The following is a 23,954-nucleotide window of genomic DNA, read 5'->3' on the forward strand; positions in this document are numbered from 1 at the left end:
GCTCAGTTTTTCTTCGGGGCCTGATAATGCAATGAAAGGACCAAGGATTGGTGGAGCTTATCCTTTTGAGAACTTTTGTTAAATTGGCATGGCTGGCTTCTGGCAGTTTTCACAGCTTGAAATTTAGATTGTGTCCCTTGAAGCCATCAAAGGGTGAAACCCATCTAAAGAAAGTAGAAGTGCTTCTTTTCGAATCAAGAGTGCCTCCCTTGGCCTGTTCAATCCAATTGCAGACAGAAAAACCATTGGCTTCTGCCACCCATTGTTCTACAAACCTGGGATGGTCACAGGTTTGAATGGTAAGTTGTGGAAGAAATGCTGAGCTCTGAGTAGATCCTAAAATAAACTTGGTCTCCACACTCTATTCCTCCTGATTATTTATATGTGACCATCCAAAGTCCTTATGGCAATTGGAATGCATGAAGTGACCCCACTGCCTCAATGTATGGCATTACAAAATAACCATAATAAAAAGGTGATCTTTTCTGTCAAAACTGAATTTGAACTGTGCAGCTCTGTGATCACAGAAGGAGATATATATTAAATCTCATTTAACTTTGGTAACTTACTGGCTCTTTACCAAAAGATGTTCCAATTCTCTAAGTTTATTCATCTATTTTTGGTAACAAGTTATTATAGCAAAGTGCTCTTATTTGTTTCAGTGGAGGGTGGAAGTGGGCATTAGGGGCAACAAATACTTTACCGCCATATTAAAATAAGAAGTTGGTGTACCATATCAGATCCCACTGGGACAGAAACCAACATATAATATGAGCCAGAAGAGGTTGTGTCACATAATTAACTAGTCATTAAATGTCACATACTAAGCTTATCCAGGGCACATTTCAACCAAAGATCTAAAGAGGTTTTAAAAAGATTAAATTGTAAAAATCACAATGGAGCCCTAAGAGTTATAGTGTTATTACTTCTATAAACTTTACAGTGTAACCTATTTTGATCAACTATCCCAAGTCATTTATATGTAATATATATAGAATGTGTGTATGTGTGTAATGTATATTTAATATATATAGTTCCCATCTTACTTTATTCCAGTCCAGGATGAGTTAAAACAACATGATAAGCTAAATAACTATGAATAAATTCAACCTTTTCATTTAATTAAAGATTATCATTAAACATTAACGAACATGAAGGTGGTGTTTCTGAATACATTAAGAGCCATCACTCTGAATGTGTGAAAATATCTATCCTCTAACAAAAACACAGACTTTCTCCATGTAAATGTGCTGTGTTTTTCTTATTCAATTTGTCTAAAGTGAACATTTATAAAAATGTCTTAGTTTTGCATGCTTTTGTAATACTGTATAGAAAAATACTGGACCCCAAATCACAATAAAAATAATCTTTGAGCCTGGCCGGGAGTGGCTCAGCGGTTGAGCACTGACCTATGATCCAGGCGATCGGGGTTCGATTCCCTGTCAGGGCACATGCCCGGGTTGTGGGCTCCATCCCCAGTTGGGGGCGTGCAGGAGGTGGCCGATCAATGACTCTCTCATCATTGATGTTTCTAGCTCTCTCCCCCTCTCCTCTCCTCTCTCTGAAATCAATAAAGGTATATTCATTTAAAAATAAAGTATAACCTTTGAATGCTAATATCCACCCACCAAATTGGCAAAAATTAAGGAGGCTGGTGCCACAGAATTGGCAAGGGTGTAGAACATTGGTGGCTCTTATTTACCACTTGTGGGACTCCAAATTGGCACAGCCCCCTTGCAAAACAGCTAGGCATTATCTTGAAAAGCTGGCACCCTGCAAGGCCCAGTTTCTTGCCCATACTTATCATGGGACATGCATAACAGTGTGTGTGGAAGCCTGATGGACAATAGCAAAACCAAACAAACAAAAGTGAGCATCAAACATCCAAATATACAAAAAATGAGAGAATGGATGCCGAATTGTGGAATAGTCAGAAACTGGAATTCATATAACACTGAAAATACATTAACTGTCTACATCAGCATGGTTGGATCTTCAAACTATATTGTTAAAATGAAAAAAGCAAGTTGCAGAAGAATACTAGCATTTTGCTGCCATTTTGGTAAAGTTTAAAAACAAGCAAAATTAAAAATTAGATTTTTAGATATAATTCATACAATGGTAAAAGAATAAAGAACAGAGAGAGAGAATGTCAACAAAGTAAAGATGAGGGGAGTTATTCATTGTGGAGGAAGAAAGGGGACTGAAGTCAGGACGCTGAGAGCACTTGGAGCATTTTGTAGCTGGCAATGAACTTCTGTCTGAAAATGGATGGCAAGTTTGTGGTATTTGTTGAGTTGTTATGGTTGATATCATAAACTATTTAAAGGACATTAAATAGTTAAAATATTTTTTAAACCCATCACCTTAAGCTCCAAAATTTCCTTTAAGGATGTGCACTTTATACCTTAAAAGCAATATTTACTTCTCCCAAATTAAGAGTTCTGGTTTCTAGTTCTAATACAATCATTAATAGTTTTGTAACTTAATTTACTTAATCTCTCTGGGATCTTCTTTTTCCAACCTGAAAATACAGGTCTTAGATAGCAATCCCTTAGGTCTGTTCTAGAGAATATTTTTATAATTCTATGAATCTCTAGGCCTACTACCTTAGACAAAGTCCAGTCTACCTGAATTCAATTCTTAAAAACAAGCCCACAAGAAGTTAATCAAATGGACAAGTGTCTACTTGGGTCTTTTTAAACATCAAGTTATTTAACTATAACACGGTCAGTTTCCTCTCCTTTCCTGAGTTCTGGCACCCTAGGATTTAAAGTTTTCAGCAGCCACAGGAGGGGACTTATCCCTTTGGGAATTTAGCAGAACCAGTTGGAGATTTTTTTTCTCATACAGTTCAAGCTAAGGTTTGACTTGAAAATCAAAGTGGCATGCAGCATTATGCAATGGAAATCACACTGGACCGCACATTAGAAGCCAACTTCTAATCGTGGCTTCAAACACTCACTAGTTGGATAATTCTGCCTGAATCGTTTAAGTTCCCTAGGCGCCCATATATTCATCTGTAATAAGGTGCTAGAAATGGACAAGAGCTCTCTGGGAACCAGCATAGAATAATTTCTGTTCTAGCATAGTATAATTGTACCTAATTTAAGTTTGCTCTTGAGAACTATTTTTTTTTTTTTAACCTAATAATCAACTGTTAACAGAAAGTGTTCAAGTAGCTTACTGAAATTAGTTACCAAAACCAAACTTCTAAAGACCACTTAGTTCCTCCGGGAACACCTTGTTTTTGTAGAAGTTGAAGGGAAATGGTGTGGTACACACAGTGATGGGGACGCACATAGAATTCCTCATTCAAGTCTAATGTTTATCATCTGAGTGAGGAAGGAAAAGTGGAGGCTACATCGCTTTTTCCTCACGTGAAAGCTCCTCAGAAACTGCCTCAGGCTTCGGGCTCGAGCAAGTAGGAAGGAGGCTAATGCACATGAAACAGAAAATACAGTCTTGTAAAAATATTGGCATAAATTCTGCATAATGCAAATGCATTATGGTAAAATGAAAAGAGGCAGAGTAGGAGTCAGGAAAGACAACTTCCACAGTCCCAAAAAACAATGTACAAAGTAAAAAGGATGGGAAACATGTAGATAAGTTAAAATGATAACAAAAGAGGTAGCAGCACTCAATCACCACGATTTGGCTGCATCCATAATTTGACTCCAGAAAGAGTTTTTGTATATTTAAATGCAATTGCTCCAGATGTTCTATAAACTCATAACTCTTTAATCACAGTAATAAAACCACTCTAAACAAAAATGTAATTCTAGAGAGATGAAAGCTGCCTACTTTCTAAATTCTTTCTTTCACTTCCTTCTCCCAACACTTTCCTAGCACCCAAAGCAGGATAGCAGCAGGTCACAAACGGTGGGACCAGGAAAGCCGAGGAAAGACTATGAATGCGTGAAGAACTGAGGGCCCAGGGGCTCAAAACCAAGTACACTTATAGGCAGATATCATAAATTAGATGAGTTAGGTGGTTAGAAACCAGTAGACTGCAGGAAAGGTGGCCAGAATGATCAGCAAAAAGCTCAAAATATGCAAGCTGATTTGGGTCAGAAGCTCAGAGAAACATCCCTGTTAAAAGGTAGGGTAAAAAGTTCCCAGAGAGGTGCTCTGGAGAGTAAACAAACATGGCCATGTAAGGCAGACTCTAGTCATGATTCCATGTTTCAAGCAGTGATCTTTTGTTTTTTCCTATATAAAAAAAAGCCAATTCCCAAGCACAATTGCCTGGGGCCTTCAGGTAGAGACAAATATCTGGCTGGAGGTAGGAACCTAAAGGCTAGTGGTTCTGATTGTCCTGCATCACAATCATCTAGAGAGCTTGTTAAAACAGTGATTTCTGGGAGCCACTCCCCGAGTTTCGGATTCAATAAGTCTGAATAGGGCCCAAGCATTTTCATCTCTGACAAGTTCCCAGATAATGCAAGGCTGCTGGTCCTAAGACGAGACTTTGAGAACCACTGCTATGGGTCATCAGTTCTTATACCTAGATGTGCCCAATAATCGTGTGTCAAGTTTTGTAAATGCTCATACCTGAACCTGAACCTGCCCTAGAGATGGAGCTTAGGATGGGGCCTGAGATCATATATTTTTTAAGTTCTCTGGATGATTCCAATGTCTAGACATGGCCGAGAGTTGCTGATACACATGAATGTAAAGTTAAATGATGACAAATTAGTTCTCTTTTGTACTCAGCAAAGTATCTTTCCAAAGGAGGACTGGCTTCTCTCTTTAAATCTATGGATTTAAATTCTTCATGGGTCTAATAGTTGTTATGTTTAATTAAAGCACTTTACTTACAGCTCCTGCTCAATCAAAGTCCTATTTATGCCAATAAAGGATTTCGGTAGCATCATCAATAATTCATAAACTATCATAGAAGTTACACTTTGTATTTAGGAAACAAAGTAGAGATCTAACCATGGAAGAAAGACTTTGGTTTTCTCCATCCATGCTACCAGGACTTAGAAGAAAACAAACAATTTTTCCAAAACAACCATAGAACAGCCAGGAGGAAAATTCAATAAAGTTACTGAGGAATGACAGAGCAAATGGACTGGTTCATTACTGAAATTTTATGAAGAATATTGACTGTCTGAAATATTGGCAACAATTTTTAATGCAACTTTAGAGATAGGGAAAATCATCAAGTCCCTTGCAAGATACTAGCCAAGTGAGACACTCCAATGCAGCGATAACGCTTTTGACCTTCTTTTGTATTTTCAGAATTACTAAATAACTGATCAATTAATAATAACTAATGTGATATATTATGCTGGAATTATCTTAATTTTGTTTACCAATTTATCTTCATTGCCTAGTAAATGTGCTTTTAAAAAGATTTATTTCTCCTTAATAGGGCTACTTTATGTCTTCAAAAAATGGACTATCCCCTTTAGAAAAACAGCTCAAGACCTTATACAACTTCCTTGGAAGGTTTCCATACACATCCTCCAGGTTCTGGCAGTATCTCATGTGCAATTTCTACAACATGTTGCCAAATTTTGCTTACATGCTGATCCCTCCATGACCTGGTCTTTGTGTCTCAGTTTCTAATATAGTACACTGCAAAGAAAGGATCAGTGAATGTTATTAAAGTACTAGGCTGATGCTATTGTCTAATAGGGCCTACATTATTTTACCTCCTTAGAAAATCATTTTGGCTATCATATTTTAACCCAGGATCCTTAAAAGTGTTCACAACCTTTATTTATTCATTTATATTAGTATATAAATATATAGAGTTGTGATGAATTGAAGTCTGACTCTGTCTGCTGATGGATTAAAAACAATCTTTGATTCCAAGATTTTCAATTCAAGGCAACTGTTTAAAATCTCTCATGCTTCCTCCCAGTGATCAATCACTCACCCACTAATCCCACCTCATTACCTCCACTGTCCTCACCCATCTTTTCCTTCAGCACTTTCATCAGTCACCCTAAGAGTGTATCCCATTGTCCTCCCAAGAAATGTAGTGTTATCATCAGCTTCCCTAGTTACACTTACTACATACCTAGTTTACAAGAACCTAACCAACCTTCCTTAACAGACTTTCCAGTGTTTCAAAATTTAATTGCCGATCATTACAATCCCACAGTTTATAAATGCATTCAACTCCAGTGGGTATTTCATATTTCACTGAAATTTCCATGTAACAAAACTCTCATCTGAAATTATAGCACACCTCAAAAATCACATGGTCATCCCTGTCAACTGACACCTGGGTAAACCGAGACCCTCAGAGAGGCGCACATTCCATGCCACAGAGCGCTGTTGCTGGGAACATAAAGAGGAGATTCACATGAATGGACTTAAAAGGCTCAGGAAAGAGCCACTGCACACTTCATTCCCACACCTGACATTCCTCTGACATCATGAATTCAGTCCTCTGAGAAGCCCTGACACTCACCTGCTCAGCTGAGTACCCTGCTCATTCTTGCCCCCGGGCCCTGTAATGCCCCTTCAGCCTGCCACCCTCAAGGGGTTGAATCCTATTTTGTTCCTTGTTTCTCACTAGCCTGTGAGTTCACTGAAATGGGGATGATGCCATTTCTACTGAGGGTTCCAAGCACCTATTAGGAGCCGGCACAATCATAGAACTCAGGCTTAGGACTGAAGCTTTAAACACGATTTCAACTAAATATTATTTAAACACTATGTTCAAACATGTCTTGTTTTTACAAGCAAGAATTATAAATTATGGAGTACTTTGTTACCTCACTTTCATTCTTTGACCAAATATTAAGAACCGATATTTGACAAATATTTTAAGAAGCTCTATGCTAAATAGTGTGTTGAGAAGAAAATAATGGGACAGATTGAACTACTTTATAAATGGTGGTCAAGAGTAGTGTTAATGAGAAGGAAAAAAATAGTCATGTGAAAAGATGAGGATAGTGAGGGGGCAAAATTCTAGACAGACAGAACGAGTATCTTAGAAAATATCAGTTAGCCTTACATCTTATACCTAAACACATAGAACTGTGTGTGAACTACTCAATTTCAGTTATAGAATTTATAATAAAATGTTTGACTCATATATATTCCATACATGTTTAGGGAAATTAATTTTAGACCATGTCTGATATAAACTAATTGAATTTGATTTTCAATGTAGGACACTTACAGATTGAAAAATGGCCAAGCCTCTGGACATAATATTTCCTTTCTTCAACAGAATAATCCGTTACTATTAGTTTATTACTATTACTAGGACCAGTCTAGAATTTTCACAGTCTATGTTGTTTGTCAATTAAACATTCAAATTTATTTTTAGTCAGAAATGTAAAACAATTTAGAACAAAACAAAAGCATTAGAAATAATCTTTATGGAAACACAGGAAGAAAATTTAAGACTTGTCTGTGACACAACAAGGACAGCAAGGACTTTACTACGGGCACTCACTATTCTATCAGTTTCATGTGTATCTACCTTCATTTCTGTTTCTATTAATTTACATGAGCCAAATATCTCATACAAATATTTACTTATCTAAGGACAGGCTGCTTATAGAGTCAACTTACCTTTTTCTTAAAAAAATTAAGTTAAAAAAATATATAGTGGCATTCTTATATTTTACAGGCCAGCTGAATCACCTTGCTCTTGAGTTAAGGATACAGCAATGTTGATTTATCAATGTCTATTTAAACAGACTGAACTTCTTAATTCTCTCCAGATGACTTGCGAAGAATCCTGAGGCAGTGAACACATTCTTTCAGGGATATATTAGGAGGATGATCTAACATCTTTTTTCCCCTTGCCATTAAAGTCCTTATCGGATTGCCAAAGGTGAGTCAGTTTTGCTAACTGTGTTCCCTAACTCGCCTCCTTATTGCAGACTTCACTGGCGTTTGTGTTTTTTGTCTTTGAGGGATAGGCTCATTTATCCTTTCAAATAGATTTCTCAATGGGAAGCAGAGAGCTGATGTTCCTCTTGCAGCCGGGAGATCCTTTCCTGGAAAGAAGGGACTGATTTTCACCAGAGCAAGCAGATGGTCACACCCCAGAGGTTCACCTCTGTCACACAAAACTTCTCTGACAAGTAGGAAGAGGCAGGTAGGAAGCAGGAGGGGAGCCAAACATGCTCTTGGTTCTTGATGCCTTCAAAATGCCTGCATCCTGCAAGAACCCACTGAAGCAGGCACTTGTAACACTCAAGGTAACACCAAAAAAAAAAAAAAAAAAAACTATGGAGATTTCCTTTATTTCTTTTTTTTACTTTATTTTTATTATTGACACCATTACAAATGTCCTCATCTCCCCCCGCTTTGCCTACCTCCACCCCGCCCCGCCCCCCTTCCCTCTGGCCATCACCTCACTGTTGTCTGTGTCTATGGGTTATGCAAATATGTTCTTCGGCTGATCTCTTCACCTTCTTTTCTCCAGCCTTCCCCTCTCCCCTCTCCTCTGACAGCTGTCACTGTTCCATCTATCCATGCCTCTGGATTTATTTTGTTCCTCAGTTTATTTTGTTTATTAGGTTCCACATATAAGTGAGATCATATGGTATTAGTACAACAGGCATTATAGAACAAAGTAGCTCCACCTTCAAACTAGAGGGTAGTGATTTTAGCAGAAGTAATTCTGATTCTATTGTGTTCTCTACCTATGAGGTGTACGGAAAGGGGAGGAAGGAATGAAAGAAAAATAAGGGAAGCGTAACTTCAAGAATTTCCAAATAACCACCTCCTGGGCCAGCCAGGCTATGAAGTGAAACAATTTAAAACCAGAGGAGGGTATATCTTGCAGGCAACTGGAGACACATTTCTGAAAGTAATCAGTTTTGCAGTACTGCAGCTTACTTGATTTCCATTTCACTGTACATTTTCCTGGATGCAGACCAAGTGCCAGGCACTGGGTTAGGTCCCCAGGGAGCGCAGGGCCTAGTGTTAACAGGCCTCTGTTCAATTACCAGCTCTACCCATGGCGCTTCTGTAGTCTGAGGATATATTCTCTAAAGCATGATATCACTTTCTACATAGGGCTTAGTACATAAAAAACATTCAATTCGATATATAATTACTATTATTATTACTAGAATTATTATTATAGGGATATAAATTTGTAAGAAACATGCCATATGTTACAGTTCATAATCTAGTGGGAAATTAAAAAACACACACATAGCTACAGTGCAATATGGTAGATACTCTATCTGAGGAATATGTAAACTGCTGTTAAAACAGAAAGAATAAAAGAATGACACAGCAGTGAAAATAATCCCACACCTCTCCTAGAGTCTGTCAAATCGTAAAACTAGAACATTTCAAGTGAAAGTCTAAATTCTTAAAAAATAAAAATAAAAAAGCCTATTTCCTTCTATGCCAGAAATCTATCAAAGAACAACACTTCAGTAATCCCTCTCGCCTGGTTCTATTTTTTCTGTTATTCTTTTCGAACATCCTAAAAGAAGCATTATGTTTATTGCTAGTTGTCTGTTTCCTGTCACTTGAATGTGAACTCCGCGAGAGCATGCCTTTTGTCTTTGGTCCTCACTGTTGTTCGGGACTGAATTCAAAGGACCTAGAATAGCACCCGGCATGTACTAGTTATTCAACAAATTGCTGTTGATTGATGATGCGTGCATAAATGAATGAATGAACCAGTAATTCCCATCACATAACAGTGGGTATCTTCAGGATCTAAAATGCATAGGAAAAATAGCTGGCAAAAATGACCTCGGTACAAAGGAATACAGTTCTGTCACTCCTAACTTACTGACATCTGACTTATAAATAACCTGCACTTCTTGGCTCTCAATGCAGGACACAATATGGACAACTGAGTCGTATCAGACTTTCCTTCCTTCATTCAAATTTACAGAGAAGCAGTTTATAAAAATGAAGATATTTAACAATTATTAATGCCTGTGAGTAAGATCTCTTGGCTCTCTCATCCTCTCACCAATGTCTGGCCCTGGACCAAGGGAAACCCTGCCTCTGGGATGGTACCTGCTATTGCCTCAGTATCATTCAGGGGATTCCTGATTCTCTGGAAGAAGGGGTGAGGTATATTCCTGGTCATAATTTAGAATTTCTTCTTTTCATAGGTATAGGGTGCTGAATTTTAGACAGATACAGTTTTCATTAGAGTAGCATTATTTAGTTTGTAGGAGATGAGTAAAAAAGATTTTAGAAATTTAAATTTAGGAGCCAGCCACAGGGAGATAAGACAATTTCCATATAATAGCGCTGTTTGATGTATAAAAATATTCAGTTTATAAGCACACCCTTGGAATACACTTTATCTGTAAATTGGCATTGCCAATATTTAAATCACAGTAAATGTGAGTTTATTAGCTCCTTTTGGAGCATCTCAACCCATTTTATGTGCGCCAACATTTCTACCCAAAAGGAATTCCTGAAAGTATAAAGACATTAAAAAAAACTATTTGGTATTTGGTTCTACTGGGTTTTAAACCTAAATCACACGATATGAAATACTGTTACTATAACAGATACAAAACCTATAGAACCCAAATAATCTATATAAAATCGCCCAGAATCTTTTCCTTAATGAAAAACCAATGGAATTTTCCCACCTAGCAAACAGTAAAGTTTTCATTCTATTTTTTATTGGTTTTCATCTGCTGAGCGCTTTTCTAAGAAAGAAACTGTGAGCTTAATGAAGGCTCATGACTGGGAGGCAGAAGATAAGCCCACAGATCAGAGAAGGTGGATGGAATCAGAAGTCATGTGTGCTCCACCTGCCAGTGTACAACTAAGCCTGCGTTCACCTTGACTGTTAGGAGCTGCTCCTCCGTAAGGTTCAAGCACAACTGCCTCTTTCTGGTCAGCCTCTGGATTTTTCCCATATCTCATCTTGCCTTAATAAATATGCATTCTGACCAGAGTAAATTGAAATTTACATTTTGAATGTTGATTTAGAGCCATTAATTGTTTCTCAATTTAATCTTTGGGAAGAAATACATGACTTTGATTTCTTCTGTAGTCTCCTCATAGCATATGGTACCATGTCAGGGCTGGGCTATAGGAGCTGTGGGCCTCTTTCCCTATAAAAGCCCATCAAGGACAAAGTTTGAGTCTCACAATGACTTTGACATTGAGAGCCAAGAGTCCAAAGACTCTTGTTTAGTGAATTGCTGTCACTGTTATCATATAATAAAGAAAAATGAAGTAAGATCTAGGAATTTTCAATAGGAGAAGAAAAACATTTCATGACTGGACAAGTAATTTTTAAAATTCTTTACTTGGTGCTACTTTGATGTAAAAAGATGGCTGGAAGATTAGTTCTTGCAGGTAAAATATACTGTTAATAACAGCACTTACTAATTGCACACCATGAGCCTACTATTGAACTAGATACTTCACATAGCTTGGCAAACTTCTTTCAAAAACTCTGATATGTAAATTTAATAATCTTAATTTTTCAGATGATAAAACTGGGCTCAAAAAAATTAACTTGCTCAACAGCAGAATCAGAACTAGGGGGCGGGTGTAACATTCCTACCTGGAACATACTGTTCAAATCATGAATCTAATGATCACCTTCCAGCAGATAATGCCCTATTCAGCACCTCAAATTGTATCATTTCATAAAACTGAGTTTCGTTGTTTCCCAAGTTGCTGACGGGACATGTCCAATATTGTCTCAAAAATCAGCATGACTTAATTAGAGCTCAATTTTTCTCACTAAAAATTAGCTTTTTATCCCGAACTCTTATATGGTCCAGCAATGTCACTACTCCCAATGTCCTCACACTCCAAATCTCCACTCAGCCTATGCCATCTCCAATAAATAGCAATCATCAAGAAAGCAGCTGCTGGACATCGAAAAACCACTGTGCTGGCTATTGGGGTTTAGGCCTAGGAAAGAAACAAAAGCACATAAGCCAATTCATCACTCAAAAGAGCTTAAAATCTAGGAGTATTCACATAAAATGTTTAAAATGTAAACCATAAAGTAAATGATCCAGAAAAACGCAACTGGAAGTCAGAGGAGAGTTTATCCTCGACTAGAGTAGTCAGAAATACTTCATGTAAGAGGCAGGATTTGACTGGACCTTGAAAGACAGAGGGCTTTGAAACAATGACTTTAAAAGAAATCCCTGCTCATGATTAAATGCTCAAACTGTACAAAAGATCACGAAACGGGGAAAAAATTCCTGATTCCCCTTGTCCTAGGAGCTCAAATAGACAAGACTTTAGATGAATGAAGTGCAAAGAAATGAAGGAAGAGGAAAGAAGGGCCAGAAAAGCACAGGCCTGACAAGCGGGGGTGGTCATGGTGGAGAAAAGGTTTGCTGTAAGGGAATAATTACAAATGGAACTGAGCCACAAAGGGGACCAGCTATGCCTTTATGCGTATGTCCCAATCGCACATCTGAAGGCCAAACGCAGTCCAGGTACGTGTTCACAAGGGAGTAAAAACGAATGTGACGGCTGCCCTTGTAGTTTCAAGGGCAAAGTCTGAGGGGTCTCACAATGACTTTGACAGTTCTTTAGAAAAGTAAATCTAGATGCAAGTTTAATCAGAAGGAGACCCTGGAGTCAAGAAGCTCCAATAAAAGCCTTCTGTATATTCCAGGCATAAAATGATTAAGTACGGAAGCTCCTGCAGAAGGATTCTTAGAGTACAGCCACTTCAAACTCTAACTTAGTGTGAAATAAATTTCAGACCAAGCGAAGTTGGGTGTTTTGCTCAAATATGCAACGTAATTAAAGACTTTATAAAATAACCACTGATAAGAAAGTCTTGAAAAATTAAATGTAAAGATAAAACTTTAATAGTTTATGAAATGTGAAATGATGAGACCTTTACACCTCAGAATTGGAAAAGATTTCTTAAACAAGATAACTTATTTATACCATAAAGAGAAGAATCAAAAATGCATTTTATGATGTATGTCAATTATACCTTATAATTAATAAATAAAAGTATCAATTTTCATATTTTAAAAATAATCTTTTCACCCAAAGGCATCATAAAAATGAAAAGGCAAGCCATCAGTTCAGAGAAGATCATTGAAATGCATACTACCAAAAATCTCTTGTATCCAGATATATTCATAGCTCTGAGAAATCAGTTTTTTAAAAAAAAGAAGTAGGAAAGTGGACAGCATATATAATTAAGCATTCCACAGTTACCTGAATATTAACAAGATAGGAAAAAATGTTCAACCCTACTAGTAGTAAGGGAACTACATATTAAAACTACAAGGAGATATCATTTCACACCCATAAAATTGGCAAAAAATAAAATGTATCAAGTGTTGGCAAGGATATGGAACAAAAGGAGCTCTTACAGACTGCTGGTGGGAGTATAGTGAGGCAAAACGCTTTTCGGTAATTTGGCATTATCTGCTAGATGTTAACATATAAATCCCACCCCCCACAACTCCACTCCGAAGAAGCCACCCTAAGGGAAGGATCCTCTTTGTTAGCACAAGGAAGTATACACATGAATGTTCAGAGCAGCCTTGCTGGAAAATACCCTAATGTCTATCAACAGAAGACTGAGACATTAATCATGATATGTTATTCAATGGAATACCATATAGCAGTAAAAATGAATAAATAAAATCTACACGAATGAACAAAATACTAATCAATTAAAGTTAGGGCAAGAAGACTACAAAGAGCATGTCACTATATATACAGAGTTTAAAAACAGCAAAAACTTGCCCGGCCGGCATGGCTCAGTGGTTGACATCAACCTAGGACCCAAGAGATCGAGGTTCGATCCCCGGTCAGGGCACATGCCCGGGTTGCGGGCTTGATCCCCAGTCAGGGGTGAGCGGGAGGCAGCCGATCAATGACTCTCTCATCATTGATGTTTCCATCTCTCTCTTTCTCTCTCCCTTCCTCTCTTTGAAATCAGTAAAATATATTTTAAAAAAAAACAAAAACAGCAAAAAGCAAAATGAGACTATATTGCTTAGGTACATAAACATACAAAGCAAAGCAGAAGGAAATGCATGGACAGGATACACATGCATTCAGAATGTGGCACAGGTACCGCTGAGGGGAGATATGCTTGGAGAGTGAGTACACTGGGAATATTAACACTATACATACTTAATACTCATTTCATAATCTGGGTGGTGGGTACAAAAGTGTTTACTGTAATATTATTTAACTTTTTGGTGTTACTGAAATATTTCACAATTTCTAATTAATAACAAAGAACTGAAAAATAGTTTGTGACAGAGGTACACGGTAAAAGAGAAAGGGGATGGTCAAATATTACTTGAAAATTTTTCAAAATATTTTATGTCTTGCCGGGCCGGTGTGGCTCAGCGGTTAAACATCAACCCATGATCCAGGAGATCAAGGTTCGATTCCCAGTCAGGGCACATGCCCAGGTTGCGGGCTCGATCCCCAGTTGGGGGCTTGCAGGAGGCAGCGGATCGATGACTCTCTCATCATTGATGTTTGTATCTCTCTCTCTCACTCTCCCTTCCTCTCTCTGAAATCAATAAAGATGTATTTAAGACATATATATATTTCATGTCTCCTTTTCTCCCATTCCTCCTTCCCTAGACCTGGTTCTCATCCTTTATGCCTCAATTAGTGCAATGACCTCCCAATGCTTCTCTCTGTCCCAACCTAGTAGTAGACTGATCTACCTCCATCAATTCAAGGGGCCACTTCTTCGTGTTACCGGCTACTCAAAATCCTCTGTTTCCATCCATTTTTTTAATTTAACTTTTTTTTTTCAGAGAGAGTGGAGTGGAGGGCGGGGGAGAGATGTGAAAGAGACACACTGATTGGTTGCCTCCCACATGCGCCCCAGTCAGGGCCAGGGATCGAGCCTGCAAGCGAGGTATGTGCCCCAGGCCACAATCAAACCCAGGACCCTTCAGTCTGAGGGCCAACGTTCTAACCGCTGAGCCAAACCAGCAAGGGCTGCTCCTATCCATTCTGAACATTCTTATGTAGTCATTAAAATCCTCCATAATATATCTTCATCTTTCTTAATCAAATTCATCTCCAGGCCTCGTTAAAATGCACTAGAGGAGCGAGATACCATCTCCCTGAATCAGGGATATGTCAAGTTGGTTTGCATCTCTATGTCTTTGTCAACAACGTTTAGGCTTATCAGAAAAGCCAATCCTCCTTTTATTTAACTTTTTATCCAACCACACTAGTCCAGCTTAAGCGCTTTGGGAAACATTCCACGCTGATCCCATTCTTTGCTGAGCTCTATCCCTCTGTAGAAACCTCAAAAAAGTATGATTGGTCCCAGATTTTTGAGCACTTAGTTTTATTTTGTAACACACTCCCACAAATTACTTCTTAAGATTACATCTTAATCTTATCCTTCACATCAAATGTTAAGCTTCCCAAGGACTTGAATTATGTTTTGCGCTTCTGTATTCTCCACACTAGTGATTTACTGGAGATATTGTCATTGTTTTTTGTTTGCTGAGGCTTAGAAAGAATACATACATGTCAAATATCTAACCTCTATCATCTAGATCCCTTAGGATTCTTAAAGCAGAGTATTTTAAATAGTCAATGAAAGAAAGCCAGGTCTAGAGAAATTACTATGTATCATAGTTTGTAAAAACATGGGTTATGTCCATGTTGAGTCTTACCTTTACTCACAGATCATTTAAGGCAGAACAGTGGATCTAGTATCTAAAGTGGAGTGCCAGGTGGCAGGTTAGCGTATCCACAAAGCTGGCCAGCTTCACCACATCACTCAAGGAGCTCAGAAGCACAGAATGGGATAGAATGTACTACATGCCTAGCCAGAAACTTATATTTAAACAATCATGGAAATACCTAGAAAGCTATCATTCCATAACAATTTTAATAGGTTTCAATACCCCCTCTGAATGAGAACTACCCCATATAGGTTCTGACTAATACCTATACAGAAATCAGCCTCAAACAAGACAGTTGTAGCCACTCCTCTCTATCCCATTACACTTGTCATCCCTGTGATCTTTCATTTCTCAGTGAACAGTTGTAACCCTTGCATATGCAAACCCTATCCCAGCCACTACCTCTGTTATCCCTTGAGCTTATGGTCTCATGGAGGTAGATACACATAAACAAAAAATGAAATACAGAACCAAGATATAAATATATCAGATTCAGTGGAGGAACAAGGAATGCTCAATCCTATGGGGTGAAGTTCAGGATGAAGCTTGGGCTAAGCCTTGAAAGGTGGGGATAAAGTCAATACACAGGAAAGTGGAGTGGTTAAGCTCTTAGCATGTTTGAGTAAGAAGGGAGAGAGAAAGGAAGGGACAGGAGTCTTTTTGTGTTTTGTGTTTTTCATTCCCTATTTTATTTCAGCCCTGTGTCTACCAGGTGTTATCAGAGCATGCTTAAGAGCAAAGAGTATAGAGCCTGAGGCTGCAAGGAGGGCAATGCAAAGCCAGGTAATACTACCCTTGGAGTTATGGTCCTTAAAGAGTCAGGCCATTCTCTCATTTGTTTACTCATTCAACCAATGTTTACTTACACACCAGGTGCCATGGTCCACGCTGGTGACATTTGATGAACATGTTATATTTAGTTCTTGATTTCATGGAATGTACAGTTCAGTGGGGAAGGCAGTCGATTGGGTAATAACAAAAGTCAACTCATTATTTACTATAAAAGGATCACACAGAAAAAGTAAAAGCACTAAAAGTGTATTCAGTTGGTGGGCTTTACTGAATAAAAGACTTTCAGCTGAGGTTTAGGAAGGAAGAAATAATGTGAGAAACAGTGCTCCAGGGAGAGTGGAAGAGAGACATCTTCTCCAGCTGCACAGAAGCTGTAGAGTCAAATAAGCCTCATCTGAATTGCCGAGGCCAGAGTTCACACAATAAACTTCTAAATGTGTTACTGCTCCAAGGTTCCTCTGCTGCCTAGTCCGAGCTCTAAATGGAAAAGTGCCTCCCTGTTTGAAAGAATGAAAACGGTTCCTTTGCCTTCTGGATTCATGTCTGGGGAAAAAACTTTGGAGGCAGTAACTGTGCCTCGTCTTTTTTGCTCCAGTAGTATGATGAATCATATCAAAGAATAGTGTTTGCAAAGTCTGAGACAAGATCAAAATGCCATTTTCCTCTGAAACTGTAGCATGTGTTTTGTAAAGAAATCTCAGTGATACCTAGCAGGGAAATTTCTAGTCCAGAAATACACTTCACACTGCATTTCCACTGAAATTGAAACCAGGAAAGAAAGGGTCCCCTGGGAAAGGTTATAATCACACCAGTTTAGAGTGAGGGTTAATGCCTATCTTCCTATCATATACTCAGAGCCATTCTCCAGGAGTAGAATTAAAAGGGAAGTTACTCTAGCAGATGCTTTCAAATTAGCCAAAACCGTGTCAGCTGGAAATGCGCCCAGAGAGAGAGACCTTCCCACAAGCCACCTAAGGGAGCCATCTAGATAAACATCGCTGAGTCCTCCTGATGCAGACTGGGATGCACAAGCGAGGGAGATAAGCACGTCCCAGCACAAATCCTCCTCTCCCAAATGCTTATCCCTGGCTTCAAGGCCTCCACTGGGCTGAATACTAAGAAAACCTGGCAGGGCTGGGCAGTTAACACACTGCCAATCACACTCTTCATGCTTGTTTTTGTGTTGTTGCTTACAAATCTGATAAGAAAACGTGGAGAGAAGATACAGAAATTGTCAATGACAACAGATAAGCAAACTATGATAAGTGAATATGAAAATGAACAATTAAGTTGCAGGCAATTACCAGGACTGTGGGTTTGTGTCTTCGTAGCAGATCCTGAGCATTCATACCCAGTTCACAACAACCCCACATGGGGCAACCTTGGTTCTCATCTACCCAAGAAAAGGCCCAAGACTCTGGGCCAAACATCAGTGTTACATAGCCAGAGGGCTTTCTATGTGTGACACGGTCTTCTGAAGTGGGCTGTCACTTTTTACCCAGTAATCATCAACTCCTACAGGAAGGAGAAAACAGTAAAAGCCAAACAGGAGAAATCTTAAGCCAATTAAGGCAGAGAGTATCTCTAGTTTCTCACTAGCATACCAGTTGCCAGGCCCCTACCATTTGCTACAGTGAAGGGTATAAAATTGATGGGTCAACACATATATGCAACACTAACTTCTGTTCAATCAGAGGAAGAGAGAAAAGACCTCAAGGGGAAGTCATTCACCTTTTTAGTCTCCTTATAGCCACATCTCATCTTTCCTGTTCTCAGTCCCATGTTTTGCTCTGCAGGTTGGTATGTTGTAGGGTTACAAAAAAAAAAAGAAAAAAGTAGTACATATAATATATGTATACAAATGCTGTGTTAGAAGAAAATGGTATCGCATACTCTGAGCTGTCAGCGAATGTTTTAATAACTGAAAGTAAATGGCTGAAGATTAGTCTAAATTCTCCTCTGCAGTAAAAGAATGCTTTAGACCTTCCCAGGAACAACATCTCTGGCAATTCCTTATAGACTGCACATCCAGAGAAAATCACCTCCACTGGGTAGTAACAGGCTGCAATGGCCCATGATTTAAAAAAAAAAAAAAAAAAAAGGGAAGAGACATTTGGGGAAACCTGAAATTATTCCTGTTTTTTAAAATGGAGACTTGCAAGCCCTTAGACCTTCTGCAAATAAAAGAGGCTGCCCAAGACGTGGGGTGCTTTAGAACCTCCAACTGTCTCAGCAGCACACAGATTTTTAGAGTGCTAGCAAAGGGCCTTCTTGTGATTGTGTTTTAAAATAAAAATGTACAAAGAGAACAACATACCACAGACATAAGGCATAAGATTTAAGTGTGGGAGGTGAGGATTGGAGAAGTGTTTAGATTTTCTAAAAGTCCTTTCAGCCTTCCTGTTTAATGGTGCTCCTTTAGCAGGGGAAAATAATTACCAAATGAAAAGGGAAAAGAAACAAAAGAACTTATGAGTGAAGCATTTCCTTAAATTAAGCAAGGAGAGGCAAGTGTGGTTTCTATAGAGATGAAATCTTCATAAAAGTCTTCCAATTGAATGCTTCCTAAGAGGAAACACCTCCCTCAGCCTGGAGCAGAATTGCTCTGATAGAGGGTGGAACAATTTGTGGGACTGACCAAGGCATCATAATGTGAATTTGAATCTGTCACTGAAATGTCACTATAAAAATACACATTTAGATAGCATTTTACTATTTTTTCTGTATTTGAAAGACAAAATCAAAATGCTGAATTCCTTGTTTCCAGAGACGTTACTATTCAGAGAATATGGTACATGTCTCAAGTTGTAGCTGAGCTGTTACTATGCTACTAAATAAGCTAAATGACTAGATAGTAAAACTTCAGTTCCCCTCTTCCCGGTTTTAATTTTATATTTAAAAAAATCAATCCAGCCCTGCTGGTGTGGCTGTGGTTGAGCATTGACCCATGAACCAGGAGGTCACGGTTGGATTAGGGGCAGGGTACATGCCAGGTTGGCGATGGATCCCCAGTAGGGGGCATGCAGAAGGCAGAGGAGCAATGACTCCCTCTTGTCATTGATGTTTCTATCTCTACCTCCCCCTTCCTCTCTCTGAAATCAAAAAAAATATTTTAAAAAGTCAATCTAGATGGCTATATGAAACAAAGGCATATATACCCAATGGAGTTAAATCTAAGTACACGCAATTTGTATTTCCAAGTGTGATTCAATAGGACACTTAAGCTTAAAAGGACTTCGGAAGTAGAACAGCACTTAGTTTTAGGCTATTTCTTTATATGGGCTCCATGATATTTTGAGAGAAAAGTCTTGACTTCAGTAATCACTGATATGGTTTACCAAAGGTTTTCATCCTGGCAGAACAAAGTTTACATTGAAGAAGAAACTAAAGATGCTAAACCATGAAAATATCCCATAAAGAAAACTCATATATGTATCATTCCCCCTAAAGTGCAATTGTTCCTGTGAGATATAGAGAGATGTAAATTAAATATATATATCCCATGTTTGTAAATGCATTCAAGGTTTTTTCATATAAAGTAAACTAATACTTTCTCCTCAATTGAGGCAATGTTGTAAAAGGGAATTTTAGATCTGGAACTAGGAATATTTCAGTGCAGTGACTTCCCTAAAGCAACTTTAAACCAGACTAATAAATCCTAAGGAAATTAATAACAAAGCTATTGACACCAGATTTCTATGACCTTTCCTACTTCATGACAGAATATGAATTTTCTGAACCAAAGGTACCTTTTATAACCTAAACATTAAATTTCATACATTTTTAGATAGATATATTCAATATTTCCTTACGGCTTTGAATTTCTCTTTTAAAATTTTAAGCAACGAAAACTAACTTTTTGATATTACATAAATTAGGGTAGTTGTAACATCTCTTGCCTTCAAGTCATTTACATTCAAGTTGGGATAAAGACTATTGATATATATGCAAAATTAGAGAGGCCAGTGCAAAGTTATTTCCTACCACTGAAATTCTGCTATAAGTAACAGTCAAAAGGCAGTTAGCACCTTCCTGGTAAAAAATAATTTACAGTGTGTTCACATTCAGTCCTATAATCACTTTCCTAGTTCCAAACATTCCTCATCTCAGGGTCTGGCTACGATTCAGACTGTTCCATCAGCACTTTACAAAGTCATTTGTGAAGACTTCCAACGCTAAAGATCTGTCTTTAATTGATACTTTTATTGTATGTCTTTCATCTTGTAATTCCATAACTTCACGTGTTATCGCCGGTGAGACAGGGATCATCGATCTGCCCCCGCACGGGAGCCACGCTCGGTGCCGGGAGTGCACGGCCTCGCCTGAGCCCGTTAAAGAAAGGCCGTCTCACCTACTCGCGCCCTGTCCCGACCGTCCCTGCACCTCAAGCCCCTTCCTCTCCGAAAGCTCTCCCCTTCTCAGACAGGATATCCCGCAGCGCTCCCGGGCAGGCGGGAAGCGAGCCCGGCGCGGGGCCGGAGCGGCGCTCAGACGCTCAGAGCCTCGGGCAGCGGGCCGCCCCTTCCCGCGGCCCCGGGCCCCCGGCGAGGCAGGGGCTGCTCGCCTCGGCGAGGAGCGCAGCAGCCCCGGTCCTGAATGCAGGGTCTTCATCTCCCAGGGGCCTGTGCAGGTCCCTCCAGCAGCTGCGGCCGCCCCTCAATGAAAGTGCAATTTGTTATCTCTCCCCGGCCCCGCGGAGCGGCCCCGGCGCGGAGAGGGCGCCCACCCCGCTCATTCACGTCGCTGAATACGGGGTCTCATCGCTCCGCTCTCCGCCCTCCGCGCCCGGAACTGGCCTCGGCGTGGGCGGGGGCGCCTTCCCAGCAGCCTCCCCCTCGGACCCTGGCGCGTGCGTGTGTGTGTGTTGCGTGTGTGTGGCTGTATTTCCGCCTCACCCCGCGCCTCTCTCTCTTTGTGCCTCTGTTTCTCCGGCTTTCTCTCCCTCTCTGCGCGCGCGCGCGCGTACACACTCGGAGGAGGCTCTCTCCGCAACCAATGCCAAAATGTCACCTAAAAAGCAAGTGCAACAACTTGCTTTGGAAACGACTGAGGAGTCGAGAAGCCCCCTGCAGTGAGCAGCCAGCCCCTCCCCCGCAAGGTGCACTCGGGGCTGGGGACGCGGGGAAGTGTGAATTTGGCTCCTGGAGATGACCAGGAGTGGGGTTCTCCCCTCCCCCTTCCAGGACCCTGTCGCAATTAGAAATCCGTCCCCTCCCGCGGCCCCTGGGAGAGCGGCGAGGACCGCGCGCCAGGAGAGGGGCGCGCCGGCCCGGGGTTCCCGGGGTCTTCACGGGGCCGCCCCCAGGAGTGCACCCCGGGCGAGGGAGAAGCAGTCGCCCGCGCGCGCGGGCGGCCGGGAGCCCAGCCCACGGTCCCTCCGCCGGCGCGACAAGCAGAACCCTGGCAGCGGGCAAGAGACACCTCGCGCGCACGGCCGCGGCGTCCCGGGTTCCGGCGGCCGCCGCCAAGCGTCCCCGCTCCAGCCCCGCGGCGCAGCCCCGCGTTACCTTGCAGCTGCTCGCAGCCCGGCCCTCGGTCTTTCCTGCCGCCGTCCGTCAGTCCCAGGAGCCTCGGAGGCAGGACGAAAGGGGTGTCCCAGTGGTCGGGACGGGCTCTCGGCGGGATGAGGGGAAGGACTCGGGGGAAGAGCCTGGGCGGCTGCGGCCCCTCCCGCCGCCGGTGCCGCCGACTCCCGGGGGCTCGGGGGGTCGAAGAGGCCGTGTCCCCGGGATTGTGGCGACGGGAGCGCAGCGCTCGCCTCCGGCGCGGAGACTGAGCTCCGGGACGCAGCGAGCTGGGCTGGTCACCAGCCTCCGGGTGCATGTTAATACGGTGGGGAGGAGGAGTCCCGCGCTTCCCCCGCCCAACCACCGGAGCCGGCGGGCGGGCGGCGGCCGCGCCGGGAGCCAGCCGCTTCCACGGGCCCCAGCTGCTGGGGCTCGGCCACCGGCCCCGGCCCGGCCCAGGCACGTGCGCCGCGGCCGCCGGGAGGCGCCGGTGTTCCCGGAGCGCGCTCCTGGCCCGCGGGCGCTGCCCGCTCGGCCTCCGCGGCGGCCAGTGCGCCCCCCCGCGCCGGGAGGGAAGCCCCGAGCCCGGAGGGAGCCGAGCGGCGGCCGCGGGTGGGCGTGCCCGTCCGCTCCGGGCGGCGTCTCGGAGGACTGACCCTCCCCCTCCCGGCCGCCCGGGTTCCTAACCTCACCTTTTCGAGGGAGGGAGTCGGCAGCTCTTAGCACTTTGTCAGCGGGAAGCGTGTTGGCGGCAGAGGGTTTGCTGCCCTCCTCCGCATCCTCAGGGTCCCTCGTAGAATTGTGGAAGAAGGAATGGCCAGAGAGGAGACGGAGAGAATCTAGACTCGCAAGGGCCGACGTGAAAGCCCAACGCCATTACTTTGAAACAATTATTCGCCAGAGCCTCAGTTTCCCCATCTATACAACAGCAGCTCTTGGATGCGTGGCTCAGATTACACGATATATATTCCACCGGTTCCTGTTGGTACTATCCAAACGGTGATCAGGAAAACAAACCCCCTTTTCTCCTGGTCTCCGACCTCAGCGCACTTCCCACTCCCCCCGAGCGCACTGGGAAGCCAGGCTCAGCCCACGGGCTGAGGCCCTCGCCTCTGTGTTCCCTGAGGATGGGAGGAATCCGCGCGGCCCCAAGTTACAAGAGTTAAACGGTGTGGCCGGGTCACCTGAGATGTGGGTCAGTGAGGGGAAAAAGTCAATCAAGTATTCACTGAGCTCCATCTCTCGCCATTTAAGTACTAATGTTCAGGATAATAGTTAAAAATAATTGTGGTTAATCACCATCTTCCTGTACTCGGAAAAAAAAGAAAGAAAGGAAAAGAAAGGAGGGAGGCAGGGAGGCAGGGAGGGAAGGAATCTTCATGGAGAATGTCCTTTGTGTTACAGCTCCCAGAGAGAACATTATGCCAAAGAGTATATAATCTTTATGTAATTGTACCCATAAAGTTGTAGCATAAGATTTAGCATCTGCTTTGTGTGATACCTAATTATAAATATTAATAGAATATCCTTTTTCAAGAAAACAGTTCTAAAAATGCAGGGAAGTGAAAAACAGTTTCCATAAAGATATGACTCAGAAAAATAATCGCTTTTCCGCAATTTCACTGAGTGATTTTCCATTACTGAACACTCAAAGAAATGGAGGTAAATCCTCAACATTATAGTACCATGATCACCAATGCTTTCATGATGCTTTAGAAACCATCCCCAGTGAATGCAAGCATGAGTATATAGGGGCACTTATGCTTCTAATAACCTTCCATGAAAAGGCCAAGTACTGACATAGGAAAAATCACTTTCATAATCTAGAAAAAGCAACTGCCTTGCCTTTCCAGATCTGTAAATATGTTTAATGCATAGACTTTTTTATGAGGCCACATAAAGAAGTAGGCCAATATAACTGTCAGACCTTAATGCAAACTATGAGGTGAACTTCAGTGAGTAAAATTAATTAAAGCAGAAAATAAATTTTCATACAAAATTCTTATGTTAGATTTAACCTACCAACAACAATATATAACACTAGTATTATTAGGAATTTCTC

General features: G+C 41.3%; 1 protein-coding gene across 3 annotated transcripts in view; it reads right to left on the minus strand.

Annotated features, from left to right (window-relative positions):
• DLGAP1 (DLG associated protein 1) overlaps window positions 1-22,340 on the minus strand; it is a gene marked incomplete at its 5' end in the record, with an annotated part of 591,758 nt that extends 569,418 nt beyond the window's left edge. For all 3 annotated transcript variants that reach the window (XM_081149669.1, XM_081149663.1, XM_081149670.1), the window contains one exon: window positions 21,893-22,340. The remainder of the gene's footprint in view (window positions 1-21,892) is intronic.
• Between the last annotated feature and the right edge of the window lie 1,614 nt (window positions 22,341-23,954).

This window comes from Miniopterus schreibersii, assembly GCF_964146895.1.
Source record: "Miniopterus schreibersii genome assembly, chromosome: 10".
NCBI lineage: Eukaryota > Metazoa > Chordata > Mammalia > Chiroptera > Miniopteridae > Miniopterus > Miniopterus schreibersii.